Source organism: Pomacea canaliculata, linkage group LG4 (genome assembly GCF_003073045.1).
Source record: "Pomacea canaliculata isolate SZHN2017 linkage group LG4, ASM307304v1, whole genome shotgun sequence".
In the NCBI taxonomy this organism is placed as follows: Eukaryota; Metazoa; Mollusca; class Gastropoda; order Architaenioglossa; family Ampullariidae; genus Pomacea; species Pomacea canaliculata.
In genome coordinates, this window is record NC_037593.1 from 7,688,611 (window position 1) to 7,705,457 (window position 16,847).

General features: G+C 40.1%; 1 non-coding gene and 1 pseudogene across 1 annotated transcript; both read right to left on the reverse strand.

Moving 5' to 3' along the window:
- Positions 1-3,950: 3,950 nt before the first annotated feature.
- On the reverse strand, positions 3,951-4,139 carry LOC112563415. Its single transcript, XR_003099048.1, has one exon. It is a non-coding gene; the product is annotated as a U2 spliceosomal RNA (small nuclear RNA).
- Positions 4,140-8,586: 4,447 nt separating this feature from the next.
- On the reverse strand, positions 8,587-8,800 carry LOC112563416 (annotated as a pseudogene).
- Positions 8,801-16,847: the final 8,047 nt, after the last annotated feature.

The following is a 16,847-nucleotide window of genomic DNA, read 5'->3' on the forward strand; positions in this document are numbered from 1 at the left end:
ATAATAAACGTCATGGTGGAAAAGGCCAATCAATGAAAGAGGTTCAGCACAGGAGAGTAGCCAATGGCAGAGAAGATTGTGGCAACGAAAAGTTAAACTCTTCACAAACGCCAATAATATTACAGACACTTTGGAACGAGAACAAATAGTTAAAACAGACACTGCTGGGAAAACTAAGCATTGGCTTTGGTCAGTTTTGGTTGTTATTTGCAATGGCGATAAGTGGTTGCTGTGCTAGTTTTAACGCATTAAAATTTAATTTCTTTACATGCAGTGATAATTTACTTGGTGTTTATGGCATAAATTAACCATTGGCATCCATACCCGAAATTAAATGTCTAAACTAAATGTGCGTATTTGTTCCTACATTACTATATGAATAAGAGCATTGTTGCTCATAGCAGGTTAAAAATATAGCTGCTTTTTTTTAATTATTATTTCTTCGTGTTGTCGTCAGATGACATTGTGTGACTGTTCTGAGGCAAAGGTTGTGTGGCTGTGTCAAGTAATTTGAATCAAGAACAAGCTTTTGTTTTGTAATGACAAGGATATACAGACCGCATTTGTACTGATGGCGTTATTTAACATGAGTGGACACTTTTTTTAGATCAACGTCCATTATTAGTGTCTGTGTTTTGGTGGGTTTTTTTTTTTTTTTATATAAAGCACTTTGATGGTGGTGTGAAGTGCTAAACCCGGCAGACAATGAAAAACAAACATAGAAGGTGCAACGAGAAATCATGAAGCAAACTATATTTTGTTTTTTTTTAATGTTATATTACGGAAATATACTTTATAAATATAAAACTTATTCATTTATAGATTTTGGGATAGACTTTATGAAAGGCAGCGATAACAAACTAAGAACGAAAAATATGATAAGAAGATAGAGGGAAGGAAAGAAAGAGATGGTAGACAGGAAAAAAAATCTTATGGCAATATCTTTCTTATTTTTATTTATTTTTTTAGTGACTCAAAAGGCTTTGTTTCTTTTTTTGCCTCGTCTGTTTCATTTTTTTTTGCCAATAGTTTTCCATCATATTTTTCAGGGTTGTCCATGGGACATATTTTTCTATCCCGTCCCATGGCAATTTATGCCTGTCCCATCCCGTCCCATCCCACGGGATGTTTCCCATGGGATTCCCCATGGTATTAACAATCCTATGGACAACACTGAAAACCACTTTTCGGCTTTGTTCTATAATTCCTGCTACTTCACATACGATAGATGATTCAGAGGAAAGATTTAAATCCTTGATTGAATGACGAATAACAGTAAATTTATTTTGCAATATTCAAATATCGACTACCATGGGAAATACAAATGTGTGCTATCCCATCCCATCCCATCCCATGGGACGTTTCCCATGGGATTCCCATTCCTATGGACAACACTGATATTTTTCTTTAATTTCGTTATCTATTCTGAAAGAATATGCTAGATGGTCTCGCTTGAGTAAAAAAAATGTGTTGTTTTTGTGCTAGGCAGAGTTGAGCACGTTTTCAATCAGTGTTGCAGACATCCATACACTCAGAAACCGCGATCTATTATCAAGAATGCAATCAACGTTTGACACATTAGGGTGAAAGTTACAAAAGCTCGGGTAAATGAATGTTGAAACCCTGTTGGCAGCTCTCTCGCCTCTTCTTCTGTGCAGCTGCAGGCCTTTCTTTCACTCTCTACTCTGAAATCTGGCTTGTCGTCTTTCGTCTTCCCTGGCGCCTGGTCTGACGATCAGAGGCATGCTGGAGGCGAATCAGGCGGCGCTGCAGGCGGACCTGATCGCGGAGCGAGCGGCGAGACACGGCTCGGAACTCTTGCGGTAGAGGAATGCCGTAGACGGCGACCGGCTCCTCCACCATTTTAATAACAAAAGGTCAAGTCGCCAGTCCAATATCCACCTCGGGAGGGTTGTCGGTGGGTTCGTCTTCATCATCGTCGTCATCATCATATGGGGACCCTGTTAACGCAGAACAAAATGGGTGAATACAAATTCCGTCGATTACAAAATTATCTGAAAATTGCCAGATTTCCAAATCCTTTGCAAGTTAGCTTTAATTTTGACTCATTTTAGGAAGAACATGACTTTTATAACCTTAATAATCGCTGTATAAAATCTTTGACAAATGAGGTCGAACGTTTGTCCGGTTAAAGTGGATCCCACAGGACACCTTAAATGACGACTGAATGAATTAATAATACGCGAACGACTCGCTAAACTGCGTACCATAATTGACAAAATAATCACGGCAAGTTTAAAAGTTTTAAAAAAAAAAAAATCCGATGTTTCATCTCAAAGGCAACTTGCTCTCCAGGAATTTCGCCTGTTACAATAACTGTAGTAACCAGCTTTAGCTGAGTCCATGTTGTAAGTGACGTCACGGCTCCCACAATAACCATGGCACATGCTTCTGTCAGCTGCTGACACACCGGAAATGTTACTCATCTCTACGGCTTCGACGCGGACTCTCACATCGTCATTATTATCATCGAGCTGAACGTTGGATAGCTGCGTACAGAAAAAATCTGGTCTAAGTTGGTGATAGAAAAACAGCGAGTCAAGGTCCATCACAGCACAACAACGTGTCAACAAAGTCGACGGTGTATGAAGATGGGGAAGCATGTCAGGTTCGACAAAATGATAAGTACAAGCCGACAACAAAACCCCATTTAATTTCCAGAACATTGTTGTTGACATTCTGGGTAAGCTCGCTATGCGATCACACAATGGCAGCCAAAAGACAGATGTACCTCCGCAGAAACGTTATTGTGTCCGAGCTTGTATATACCTGTTAAACGTGTGGCTTAGCACATCACTTTTTGTTTAATTTGAAGCCACAGATTATTTGCCTACCCAAAACAACAGTATATCTTTTAACGGAAAAAACAATGCAGTTCCTTTTCTCCAATCTCTTCAAACCCCATTCCCTACCTTCAGAACCCCTTCATGACTGAATAATAATAATAATTTTATGGTGCTTTTCTAATGATTTACTCGCAGCGCTTTATAGAAGTGATAGACAAATCTGTCCTCATAAGCGGAATCACAAACACCATGTAGCCATATTCGCATGTACCAGACACGCTCACTTCTACAAAGACACACTCACTCATAGTCAAGGTAAACACAGACGCAGGTTATGCACGCTCGTGGTCAGGACAGGGTCGCAGTGAATTACAAGGATCTGTTCTGAAAACCTTTTTAACAAAATATATTACTGTGACTAATAAAAAATAAACTAAAGAAATGCTTATTTCACCAATAATGTTGAATACTGTTAAAAATTACTCTTTTTAATTAAAAAAGATCTAGCTAATGTCTATATGATGAAAAATTTAGTCAGCCAATTAATGTATTGTAACAATGGCTAAATACGTCCACGTTGATGTTGGTACCCATTTACTTGACTGTTAACCTCAATGAATAAAAATAAAATCTATGAATTTATTAGCACACTAATTTCTTTACTGAGAGAAACAAAAACTTGTAGAATCAACAAAAGAAAAAAAAAAAGGGTTAGGTGAGACCCCGAAGTTGTATTACATATACACGTTAATGATGAGACGTATTAGCAGTGAAAGCTCGCCATCGGGGCCGATCTTGAGTAAATCCTCCCTTCTGACAGCCTGTCCCCTCTTTAATGTTATCACGCTATATCTTTTACTTACCCAGCGGACGCCCTCCCTCCACAAACCCCAGGACTCTTACCAAACTGTGGCCACTATTGATGTGCACGCCCAAATATGCCCTCACCTGTTTTATTGCTGCTTAATTACAAGCAAAGTCGACCGAATCAGTTGGAGGTTGTCAGGTCGCCAACTCCAACCCCTAATTAAATGCTTTCGCTTGGGTGACGTCTATTGACTAGGAATGAATGTGTTGAAGTAATCAGAAGTAACACCGTAACTAACTCTCAAATCTGACATTCATTTGTTTTTCTCCCCAGAAGGGGAGTGGGCCAACCCTGGAGTTTCAACATCACCAGGTCTACCCTTAGCAGAGGTGGAACAAGTCCCTAACCCTCTGTCATGTTCTCTAAATCAGTGTAATATTGAAGTTCCCATATGGGGGACGTATCAGATATTACGCTGATAAGAGCAGAGTTTCACATTTTTCGAAGAAGTCTTTGAAAACGAAAACAATCCAGTAGAAACTGACTTCGCGTCAGTGCGATTGACTAATGATACCCAATATGTCCTGAAACACGGAAACAGTTGCATTTAGATTTACGTAATATTCAGGTTTGGTAACACAACATACTTTTTAAATCACTTTTACTTTAAAATTTCTGCATAACTGTAAGCAAATTTATTTTCTAACTGCAGCTGTTATAATTTTACTTTTTCCGTAGTTTTATTTACATTATTCTTTATATCTTAATGTAAGAATTACTTTTTGCAATAATATTTGACTTAAGATAGCGTAAAGTGTAAAGGGAAACAACTCTAGATTTTCAGATAGTGTTAGTACATGGGAAGCAACTCGCTACTAAATTTATGAAATGGCAGCTAATTATAACAAAATTTTTGGATATCTATTAAAGCAATTTTATTTCTAACGCGGTTGTTATCCTTTATATTTTTTTCCTTAGGTTTATTTGCATTATTTTTATACATTAATGTAAGAAATTACTTTTTCGCATGATATTTAGGCCTGGATGTAATCTCCACAAGCAGACAAAACTAGAATACATAAGGAGAGAAGGATGAACAGCGCAATGACAAACATAAAGACAACTTGAATTTTCAAACTTTGTTTTTTTCTCTTCTCGGTATCTTTTATCTGGTCTTTCCTCATAAGCGGGGTATCGATATTCGGCTTGTTATTCGTGATTACATGTTACGGTCTATGTGATCCTGGGAATCGAGGCGCTTAACGTAACGGTGGCGTATTTTTTTGTTGCCCCCGACTGGCACGGGTGGTGAACGAGGTAAGCTAGACGGTTGTCGCGACAGCGGAGGCCACATGTGGTGCCAGCTGCCCAGGTCACGGTTTGATTGTCCCTACTCTAGTAATCATTGTTAAAACTAGAAACTACGTTTTGCTACACAGCACCATTCAAAGGGTGAAGGAGAGAGTTAGAGTGAGAGTGGGATGTTGATATTGTGCTGATGCTTGTCTGTAAGGATAGAACATCGAAAAACAATTTCCTATATGCTTCATGAGGAGCGACGAGGAGGTCAACAGTACTGTCGTACTTGGAGTACTAAAACAAACACAATTCCACTACATTCTGGCTTGGCGTCTTTCTTGTCTTCCCTGGCGCCTGGTCTGACGATCAGAGGCATGCTGAAGGCGCATCAGGCGGCGCTGCAGCGGGCCTGATCGCGGAGCGAGTGGCGTGACGCAGCTCGGAACTCTTGCGGTAGAGGAATGCCGTAGACGGCGACTGGCTCCTCCACCATTTCAATAACAAAAGGTCAAGTCGCCAGTCCAATATTCCACCTCGGAGAGTTGTCGGTGGGTTCTTCTTCATCATCGTCGTCATCACATCATATGGGACCACTGTTAACGCAGAACAAATGGGTGAATACAAATTTCTGTCGGGTCGATTACAAAATTATCTGAAATTGCCCAGATTTCCAAATCCTTTGCGAAGTTAGCTTAATTTGACTCATTTAGGAAGAACATGGACTTTATAACCTTAATCGATCGCTGTATAAAATCTTTGACAAATGAGCAGTCGAACGTTTGTCCGGTTAAAGTGGATCCCACAGGACACTTAAATGACGACTGAATGAAATTAATAATACGCCGAACGACTCGCTAAACTGCGTACCATCAATTGACAAAATATCACGGCAAGTTTAAAAAGTTTTTAAAAAAAAAAAAAAAAAAATCCGAATGTTCATCTCAAAGTGCAACTTGCTCTCCAGAATTTCGCCTGTTACAAATAACTGTAGTAACCAGCTTTAGCTGAGTCCATGTAGTAAAGATGACGTCACGGCTCCCACAATACCCTGGCACATGCTTCTGGCAGCTGCTGACGACACACCGGAAATGTTACTCATCCTACGGCTTCGACGCGGACTCTCACATCGTCATTATTATGCATCGAGCTGAACGTTGGATAGCTGCGTACAGAAAAAATCTGGTCAAAGTTGGTTATAGAAAAACAGCGTGTCAAGGTCCATCATAGCACAACAACGTGTCAACAACGTCGACGGTGTATGAAGATGGGGAAGCATGTCAGGTTCGACAAAATGATAAGTACAAGTACAAGCTTATGGTTTTAGGGAACAAACATGCGAACGTTAGAACAACGTTCTCGTCGTCTGACAGTTCAGAAAGCGTTTGGCGTTGCGTGTTCTTTCCAGTTCTTTACGAGAAGAAATAGAAACCCACATGCGTCAAGATCGGATTTCTTGAGCATTTTATGTAATCTTGTCTATCCGTAAATTGCTTTGCCTTGAATACACTTTAACTAATTCTATTCAGCATTAAAAATTTTCAAGTTATGTATTCACCAGATTTAACTGTGTTTTGTTTTTGGTACTTAAGTAAATCTACAAAATCTACTATAGTATCTCTTTTTAGCAAACCTCTATCGATAAATCTCATTCCTACAGTCGTGGACTGGGTAAGCAAGTATAGTTTAGCAATGTCAACTGTAATTTTGCTTTTAAAATTCTTAAGTGCAAATAAAGCTTCCCCAAAAAGTATTTTTGTATGGAAAACCATAAATCAATTGTTTAGTAATTTAAGACAAGTAGGCATGCATTATTTATGTCCATACATTCGATGACTGAACGATATTGGATCGAATGACAGGAGACGGCACGACTGGTTCGCATCATGAGCTACACTGCTCGTCTTAAAAACTAACGTCTGCCTACAATTACTGTTGCTCAGTCTCTGTAACTTATCCTGTCATGTGTATATACATATATCTGAGCTACTCTTGTCTAGTTTCTGTAATGAAGTGTTAGTGCAGCCCTGACTGAGCAACGCACGCGCTTGTGGATTGCCCAAAGGTGAGCCACAATCTTCATCCGCCAACGGTTACTCAAGACGTTTCATGGTTATAAGCTTAGGGCAGTCTCATCGAAGAATGAGTTCGTCTGCTAATGGGAAAGAAAGAATTCACAAGCGCTGAATGTTATATGGCTTGCAAAACTAACCACATCAGATTCGATGGCAAATGTGGCCAATTTTTTCGCAGATGGCGCGAGCTTCTGGTATTGGTAGAAATCAATTATAAACAAAAACCAAACAAAAGCAAAATGTCCCAAATCCGACTATATTTTATTTTAAAAATTTTTTTAAATCAATTGACAACAAAAGCCCATTTAATTCCCCAGAACGTTGTTGTTGACATTCTGGGTAAGGCTCGCTATGCGATCACACAATGGCAGCCAAAAGACAGATGTACCTCCGCAGAAACGTTATTGTGTCCGAGCTTGTATATACCTGGTAAATAAACGTGTGGCTTAGCACATCACTTTTTGCTTAATTTGAAAGCCACAGATTATTTGCTCCACCAAAACAACAGTAATATCTCTTAACGGAAAAAAACAATGCAGTTCCTTTTCTCCAATCTCTTCAACCCCTTCCCTACCTTCAGAACCCCTTCATGACTGAATAATAATAATTTTATGTTGCTTTTCTAATGATTTACTCGCAGCGCTTTATAGAAGTGATAGACAAAACTGTCCTCATAAGCGGAATCACAAACACCATGTAGCCATATTCGCATGTACCACGACACGCCACTTCTACAAAGACACACTCACTCATAGTCAAGTAAACACAGACGCAGGTATGCACGCGCATGGTCAGGACAGGGCGCATGAATAAAGGATCTGTTCTGAAAACCTTTTCACAAAACTATATTACTGTGACAATTAAAAAATAAACAAAGAAATGCTTATTTCACCAAAAATGTTGAATACTGTAAAAAATACTCTTTTCATTAAAAAAAATCTAGCTACTTGTCTGTATGATGAAGCAAAATTAGTCAGCCAATGTATTGTAACACTGGCTAAATACGTCTCGTTGATGTTGCTACCCATTTACTTGACTGTTAACCTCAGTGAATAAAATAAATCTATGATTTATAGCACACTATTTTTACTGAGAGAAACAAAAACTGTAGAATCACAAAGAAAAAAAAAGGGGTTAGGCTGAGACACGAACTTGTATTACATATACAACACGTTAATGATGAGACGTATTAGCAGTAAGCTGCCCATCGGGGCCGAATCTTGAGACCTCTCAGTAAATCTCCCTTCGCAGCCTGTCCCCTTTAAATGTTTACCCATAGTCTTTTACTATACCCATCTGACGCCCTCCTCCACATACCCCAGGACTCTGGTGGGAAGCCAAGTCAACCGATATATAACCAAACTGTGGTCACTATTGATGTGCACGCCCAAACATGCCCTCACCTGTGTTTTATTGCTGCTTAATTTAAAGCAAAGTCGACAGAATCAGTTGGAGGATGTCAGGTCGCCAACTTCAACCTCTAATTAAATGCTTTCGATTGGGTGACGTCTATTGACTAGGAATGAATGTGTTGGGGCAAACAGAAGTAATACCGTAACTAACTGTAAGAGCTTACTTTCATTTGTGTTCCTCCCCACGAGGGGAGTGGGCCAAACCTGGAGGTACTACATCACCAGGCCGACCCTTAACAGAGGTGGAGCAAGTCCCTAACCCTCCGTCATGTTCTCTAAATTAGTGTAATATCGAAGTCCCCATGTGGGGGACGTATCAGATATTACGCTGAGAACAATTTTTTTAGACGAACGGACTCGCCGCAAGCAACTTGCTGGTATGGCGAAAGTCAGAGAAACTACCCGCATCATTCGCTACTGAAACACGGAAACAGTTGCATTTAGCTTTACGTAATATTCAGGTTTAATAACACAACATACTATTTAAATCCCTTTTACTTTAAAATTTCTGCATAACTGTAAAAGCATTTTATTTTCTAACTGCAGCTGTTATTTTCTTTATTTCTTCCGTAGTCTTATTTACATTATTCTTTATATCTTAATGTAAGAATTACTTTTTGCAATAATATTTTGACTTAAGATAGTGTAAAAGGGAGACAACTCTAGATTTTCAGTAGTGTAAGTACATGGGAAGCAACTCGCTACTAAATTTATGAAATGGCAGGCTAATTATAACAAAATTTTGGATATCTATTAAAGCAATTTACGATTTCTAAACGCGGTTGTTATTCCTTATATTTTTCCTTAGGTTTTTATTTGCATTATTCTTTATACATAATGTAAGAATTACTTTTTGCAATGATATTTAGGACTGGATGTAATCTCCACGAGCAGACAAAACTAGAATACATAAAGGAGAGAAGGATGAACAGCGCAAATGACAAACATAAAGACATCTGAATTCTCAACCTTTTTTTTTTTTTCTCTTTCTCTGTATCTTTTATCTTTCTTTCCTCTTGAGGGGTATCGATATATTCGGCTTGTAGTCCATGATTACATGTACGGTCTATGTGAGCCTGGGAATCGAGGCCGCTTACGTAACGGGTGGAGTATTTTTTTGTTGCCCCGACTGGCACGGGTGGTGAACGAGGTAGCTAGACGGTTGTCGCGACAGTCGGAGTCCACTGTGGTGCCTGCTTGCCCAGGTCACGGTTGATTGTCCCTACTCTAGGTAATCATTGTTAAAACTAGAAATTACGTTTTCTACACAGCACCAGTTCAAAGTGGTGAGGAGAGAGTTAGAGTGAGAGTGGGATGTATATTGATGTTTTATCTGTAAGGATATAGCATCGAAAAACAATTCCTATATGCTTCATGAGGAGCGACGAGGAGGTCAACAGTACTGTCGTACTTGTAGTACTAAAACAAACACAATTCCTACATTCCCAGCATGTACATAGAATTGATGACGATCGAAGCTTGTCTTCCCTATTTCTTATATACTCCAAATCTGTATAGCTAAAAATCTCCACAAAGAGACATTTTTTGCAGGGGATTGGGGAGGGGTTCATGTTTTTTACATCTCTCCCTTTATTGTCTGCAAATTTGACATGGTGCGAGTTTTTGTTTTTACTCTCATGTCGTGCTCCCTGTAATTTCCGAGGTGACTTTAGTATCAACAGTACGTCCTACCACTCTGACAAGAAGTTGTACCAGAAGTAACAGCATGAGCAGTGTATAGAGTCTTTGTTTGACAGTTCTTCGCAGTCTGAACTTTGAGCTGTACATCTAGGGTTGGTTTCCGTTCAGTAGAACACTCGGAATCTTGTCCAAACATACACAAGCGCCACTTCACAGCTGAGGTATGTGCAAAGACCGAAGTTGCATCGTACATCAGTGGCTTGCAGCAGAGGTGTTTGTGGTTCTGCATTCTTACATCTCTTCCTCTTGTACCAGTCTCAAGCTTCGATCGTCATCAATTCTCGTACATGGCTGGGATGTAGTGGATTGGTTTTGTTTTTAGTATTTACAAGTACATTTTCGTCCTAACCCTGACAAGCATGTTCAGATAGAAGGTATTCACCTCAGCGCTCAGAAACCTACAGCAAGGACTGGTCGGCGTGAGGAAGACATTTTAATTGCCAGGTCTAGTCGGCGGTGCTGTGATCTTACCCCCTTTTGTCCGGGTAGTAATTGGAGAGATTGGACCGCTAGCAGTCCGCACATAATACAATCTGGGAGTCATGCTGTAATGTGCAATAAAGGATATGGAATTATATCCTGACACCAAGGGGGACGTATAGGTTTCATGCTGATACGTTCTACGCAATAAACTTTGTACAGTGATCAGTTGTAATGATCCTGAGAAGTACGTAGCCAAAGTAAAACATAGCTTCTGGTACAGATAAGATCAAATGAGTATTTTAATATTCTTTTATTATAATTAGCCTGCCATTTCAATAAATTAGTAGCGGAGCTGCTTTCATGTACCAACACTACTGATAACCTAGAGTTGTTTCCCTTTTACACTTTAACAATCGCAAGCAAAGTATCACTGCAAAAAGTAATTCTTACATTAAGTATTAAAAGATCATGTAAATAAAACACGAAAAATATAAAGAAATAACGAGCCGCAGTAGAAATAATTTGCTTTAATAGAATTTAACAATTTTAAGTAAAAAATATTTAAAATATATGTTTGTGTTACCAAGCTGAATATTACGTAAAGCTAAATGCAAGTGTTTCCGGTTTGTGGCGATTATTACTCGATTGCCGCGTCATGAAAACTCTCGCACTAGATGACGCCTTGCCACACTTTTACGCGATGAATCATCTAAACATTTTGCAATACTGTTCGTTATCAGTGTAAGACAAGATAATCGTCCCCCGTAAGGGACTTCAATATTAACGATTTAGAGAACTGCCTGAGGGTTAGGGACTTGCTCACTCTACCAAAAGGGTCGGCTGGTGACGTAGTTTCTCCAGGACTGGCCAAACGTATCCCTCCGTGAGAAAAACAAATGAAAAAACAAGTCAGATTTGAGAGTTAGTTACGGTATACGCTCTTGATTAACCGCAGAAGGAGGTTCTCGTCCTTCATAGTTTCATCCGTACACCAGTTCCTCTGGATTGTTCACGGCAAAGCGTCATGTATATTAATAAGTTTCTGTTCTTATTCAGCTTTATTTTGTACTTCCATAGGGGGACTTCATAATAAGTTGATTTTGAGAACATGACGGACGTAATAGGCTTACCCCACTCTGCCACGGGTCGGCCTGGTGTGTTAAATACCACAAGATCGGTCCCTCTCCCTGAACTGGGGAGAAAAAGCACTTTAATTGTCTATTTATTTATATATATAACTTTAACCCTATTCGTTCTGTTACTTATATACATTCATTCCTACTCAATAGCGCGTCACAAAAATGAAAGCGTTAAGGGATTCTAAGGCAAAATAAAACTGCTTAGAATCGCGTAAGGTAGGATAAATTTGACTCTCGTCTATTATATGTGTTCTGTGAAAATGTTGAAGGTTTTATAGAATGTTGTGTTTAATTAGAAGAATGACACGGGACCTTTTTTTTGCTTCCACAGGATCTCGTTTCTCCGTCACGTGACCCTATGACGTGTGGTTTCCAAAGTGAGACCATGCTCGAGAATGTGCTGCACCCGACTTGCACGAAAAGATGGAAAGATTCAAAAATTTCTTTCATCAGTTTCCGACGACAGAGCCTTACAAGCCTTAAACACAGAGTGCGCATACGATTAACAGACGACGTCAATTTCGCAATGATACAGATACAGACACTTCCTGTCAGAGATGACGTCAACAAGACTCTGACTCAAAGAAGCCTGTCTGCTTGACTATCTCTGGGAAGCTATCGTGGTACCGGCGGAAGGCAACAAGGGTCGTTTTCACTGGATTTTTTTCAATTTTTATAAATACGCAACACGAATGTGCAAATAAGTGGTAATTAAGTAAGAACGAATCCTTTGTTTCTCCTGTATTGCTCTCGTGCTCTGTAATTGTAAACAAATATATTTTTGAAAAATGTTTGACCATGCCCCAGAGCCTTATCACAAGCCTTGAGTATCCCTTTAATTACAGTTGAAGTGGCGACCCTGACACTCCAGAACTGATTCGACTCGAATTGTTTAAATTAAGCATCAATAAACACAGTGAGGCAAAATTTGGGCGTGCACATCAATAGTGGATCACAGTTTGGTTATTATCGGATTGAACTTTGGCATCCCACCAAAGAGATCCTGTCCAAACCGTACACAAAGCCCCCTCACAGCTGAGGTATGGCATAAACCGCATCGTACATCAGTGGCTGCAGTAGATGTGTTTGTGGTTATGCATCCCATCCTTCCCTCTCTTTTTCGGTTCAAGCTCGATCGGTCATTCAATTCTCAATGTGCAAAAGTTATGATATTAACCAAATTGCATTACTGCCTAAACAAACCCTAGAATAATGCATTCCTCAAACACGAGCACTACTGACTCATGGTTATTTTGAGTCAGTCTTTGCATTCTTACACTGATGTTCGTGTCTGTTTGTCAACGTGGCTTGAGTTGGTGCCAGAGACCGGGACTATGGAAGAAGAGAACGCAGTAATATACATCAAAGAGGGTGGAAAAGTCCATTATGTCTGATGGCGTTATTAATATGAATGGAACACTTTTTTTTTATATCAAAAGTCCCATTATGGTGTCTGTGTTTTGGTGGGTTTTTTTTGTTTTTTTTGGTAAAGCACTTTTGATGTGGTGATGTAAAGTGCTACATAAATTAACTTTATTATTTATATTTAATTGGTTGGGCGCAGGTATGTAAATGTTTGTGTCCAACCAGCTCGTTGACTGTTGAGGCAATAACTGGTTCATCATTTTCTTGACCAATGATTGGAGAGCAGAAACCCAACCGTTCTTTCACCCATATCAATGTTGCTAGCTGCGCAAGGAGAGTTCAATTTAGCGGGCTACAGTGACCCTTTGGCTAAATTTCTGGTTAAGCGCATTAAAACCGCCAAGCTTATGGACTTCTCTTCCTACCACTTAAAAGTTTTCTTCATTGGCTAAAAGATTTAAAAAGTGAGGACTTTCTGTGCTGTCTATGAATAATTAAACATTAAATTTATACAAGCGACATGATCACACGAAGGAGCACTCTCCTCAGCATTGATACGACCAGTATGCGTGACAGATAAACAACCGGCAGACAATGAAAAACGAAATATAGAAGATTGCAACGAGATCATGAAAGCAAACTGATATTTTACTTTTTGTAAATGTTATATTACCAGATAAATATACTTTATAAATATAAATTTAATTCATTATAGTTTTGGATAGACATAAGATACTTATAAAAGGCAGCCGAAACAAACAGAAAGAAAAATGTTGATAAGAAGAAAGAGGAAGGAAGGAAGGATGGGTAGACAGGAAAAAAATCTTATTGCAATATATGTTTTTCTTATTTCTATTTATTTTTTTAGTGACTCAAAATGCCTTTGTTTCTTTTTTGCCTCGCTCTTTGGAGCTTTTTTTTTTTAACCAAATATTGTTCCCTCTTATTTTGTCTTTAACTTCGTATCGTATTCTGAAAGAATATGCCAAGATGGTTCGCATGAGTAAAAAAATGTTTTGTGTGTGCTGAGGCAGAGGTTGACAGCGGATTTTCAATCAGTCTTTGCAGGCCTCCATACCTCAGAAAAACCGCGCATCTTTTTATCAAGAATGCCAATTCTACGTTGACACGGTATAGGTGAAAGTTACAAAAACTCAGGTAAAGAAACGTTGAAACCCTGTTGCAGCTCTCTCGCTCTTTCAATCTCTGGCCGCGCAAGCCTTTGTTTCACTCTCTACCACTGAATCTGCCTTGTCGTCTTTCTTGTCGTCCCCTGGCCCCTGGGTCCGGACGATCTGCAGCGCCTGCATGGCGGCGCTGCTGGCGGAACATTCCGGCGTGACTCGCGTCGAAACTCGAAGCGTTCCGGAAGGCCGCTGACGGCGACCGGCTTCCTCCACCAGTTCGAAAACCACAGGGCGCAGGGAGGGGGCTGTCGGTGGGTCTCATCACATCATCGTATCATTCGGGGACACTGGATCGACGCAGAACAAATTTGTGTAAAAAATAAAAATCCGCAAGGAATAAAAATTACCGTCGATGAAAAAAATGATGTATTCAGTCTCAAAAGCTACTTGCGCCAGAATTTCGCCTTTACAGTTACTGTAGCAACCAGCTTAATACTGACCAGCTTCCACTGAGTAGTAAGTGACGTCACGGCTCCCACAAAACCCTGGCACATGCTTCTGGCAGCTGCTGACCACCCGGAAGTGTTATATCTTCCACGGCTGCGACGTTGGGACTCTCACATCGTCATTATTAATCCGCGAGGAACTGAACGTGGATAGCTGCGTAAGAAAAAATCTGGTCCAAAGTTGGTTATAGAAAAACACGATGTCAAGGTCCATCACTGCACAACAACGTGTCAACAACGTGTCAACAAAGTCGACGGTGTATGGAGATGGGGAAGCATGTCTAGGTTCGACCAAAATGATAAGTACAAGCTAAGGCCAATGGTTTTAGGGAACAACATGCGAACGTTAGAACAACTGTTCTCGTCGTCTGACAGTTCAGAAAGCGTTTGGACGTGCCTTTCTTTCCACATTCTTTCGACAAGAATAAAACCCACATGCTTCAGGATCGGATTTCTTGATCGTTTTATTTAATCCTTCTTATCTATCCGTAGATTGATTTGCCTTGTATACGCTTTAACTACTTCCATTCAACCTGAAATTTTTTAAGCTAGTATTCACCAGATTTTAACTGGGTTTTGTTGATATTAAGTAAATGTAAAAATCTACTACAGTATCTCTTTTAGCAAAAACATTTATCGATAAATCTCATCCCTACAGTCGTGACTGGGTAAGCAAGTAGTTTGGCAATGTCAACTGTAACATTGTTTCAAATTCTTATGGGCAAAATTAAGGCTTCCATCAAAAAGTATCATTGTATGGAAAACCATTAATCAATGTTTGTAATTTAAGACAAGTAGCATGCATTATTTAAGCCCATAACTTTTTTTCTAAAACTTTTTTAAGATGTGTGACACTAAAAGAGTTATCTATCCAAAGTAACTTACATTCAGACCCGCATGACCGACAGCAAGTCATCGTAGGGTGTCCACCGTTCGGGTGTTAGGATAACACACAAAGATCTCCTACGAGCGAAGACGCCATAGGCCACGATCTGTACACACAAACACACAAACATACGCACACCACGTGTTCAAACAACTCCAATATGTATACAAAAATTGTTCTTTGATGCGAGCCACTTTCCCACGCGCGCGACACACACAACACTGTGTTTAACCTGGAGTGAGCGATAGAGTAGTAAGTTCAAGAACAATTTCATTTACAATTGTTCCCATCTCACGTGGCTCTTCAAAAAACTATATGTGGACCGATCAGTAAGCGTAGATAGCGAATACTTTAGAATTTTGAAAAAAAAAAAACTGACTTACTGGAGGAGACACGTAGTGAGCGTAGAGATCTTGGATGGGTCCTTGGGCCCATCGGTCTGTTACCGCGAAAGTCTGGACCACTTGTACACGGGTGTGGCCAGCTGGGTGCAAAAGGGCCTCCACTTTTCTGTTCGCAGAAGCCATTTTCTTGTGGTACTTGACACAGTCCATAAGGAAAGTATTCGCTCGGGGATTGTCTCGAGTCTGAAAGTTGACATAATAAATGTTTTTTATAGAGCACGTTTCGCTGCTAGTAAGTGTGTTCAGGAGATTCAAGATAAGAGCAGCACGAGTAGGCAAACGTCTGGCGTTATAAGTAGGGGGAGAGAAGAGGGGAAAGAAGATAGAAAAAAGGATGAGACCGAGGATACTCACTGAAAGAGGTGGGGCTTGTTCAAATACGGCACTGCGAACGATGCACGGTTTTCAAAAGATAGAGTTAGAGAAGGAAAAGAAGTCGCTCTCTATCTCATATATAAGCGTGCTAGCGATGAAAGATCCATCATGAGCACACTAGAGAACCTACGGCTGTGGGTGTCACCACCTAAAACATTTGTTCTGGATCAGACCCCACGGCGAACGAAACCGAAAAGAAAACACAGAAACGAGTGTAAGGAGTTGACCAGTATTTCAATGGCGTGGTTCCAGAAAGCAGCTGGCGCCAAGAGCTTGTTTACGAGATGGATTGTCCACGAGCCAAAAATCATGAGGACTCTAAAACGGAGAATCAGGTCCAAGAATATCCTGCCCTGCGCCGGCGCCAGTGGGCTGAATCCGGTCGTGGCTTGGTGACGAGAGTCGCTTATTATTTCTGCTTCTACTGGGTAGCTTGTGAATGCCAAATGCCAAGTCCCCACCCACAGTTCACCCTCTCTCTCTCTAGAGTTTACCACCCACAAACAAACCCTTCAACCACCGT